This window comes from Varanus komodoensis, unplaced genomic scaffold, assembly GCF_004798865.1.
Source record: "Varanus komodoensis strain SLA01 unplaced genomic scaffold, ASM479886v1 scaffold153, whole genome shotgun sequence".
Taxonomy (NCBI): domain Eukaryota; kingdom Metazoa; phylum Chordata; class Lepidosauria; order Squamata; family Varanidae; genus Varanus; species Varanus komodoensis.
In genome coordinates, this window is record NW_025335445.1 from 3067 (window position 1) to 3541 (window position 475).

Consider the following 475-nt stretch of genomic DNA (forward strand, 5'->3'; position numbering starts at 1 on the left):
GAAAACCCTGCCAGGACACCTCGTTTTCCTAACCCTAACCCTAGCCTGGTGCACAGCCGTAACCCTAATAGGGGGTGAAAGTTCCCTTGAAAGGAGGGTGGTTTTGAAATATGCTCCTTGAGGAGCTTTTTCTGCGCATCTCATCATTTCTGCCCATCCCGAACACACTCCAACCATCAAAAACCTGCCAGGACACCTCTTTTTCCTAACCCTAACCCTAGCCTGGTGCACAGCCATAACCCTAATAGGGGGTGAACGTTCCCTTGAATTGAGGGTGGTTTTGAAAAAGCACTCCTTCAGGAGCTTTTTCTGCGCATCTCAGCATTTCTGCCCATCCCGAACACACTCCAACCATCAAAACCCTGCCAGGACACCTCGTTTTCCTAACCCTAACCCTACCCTGATGCACAGCCGTAACCCTAATAGGGGGTGAAAGTTCCCTTGAAAAGAGGGCGGTTTTGAAATATGCTCCTTT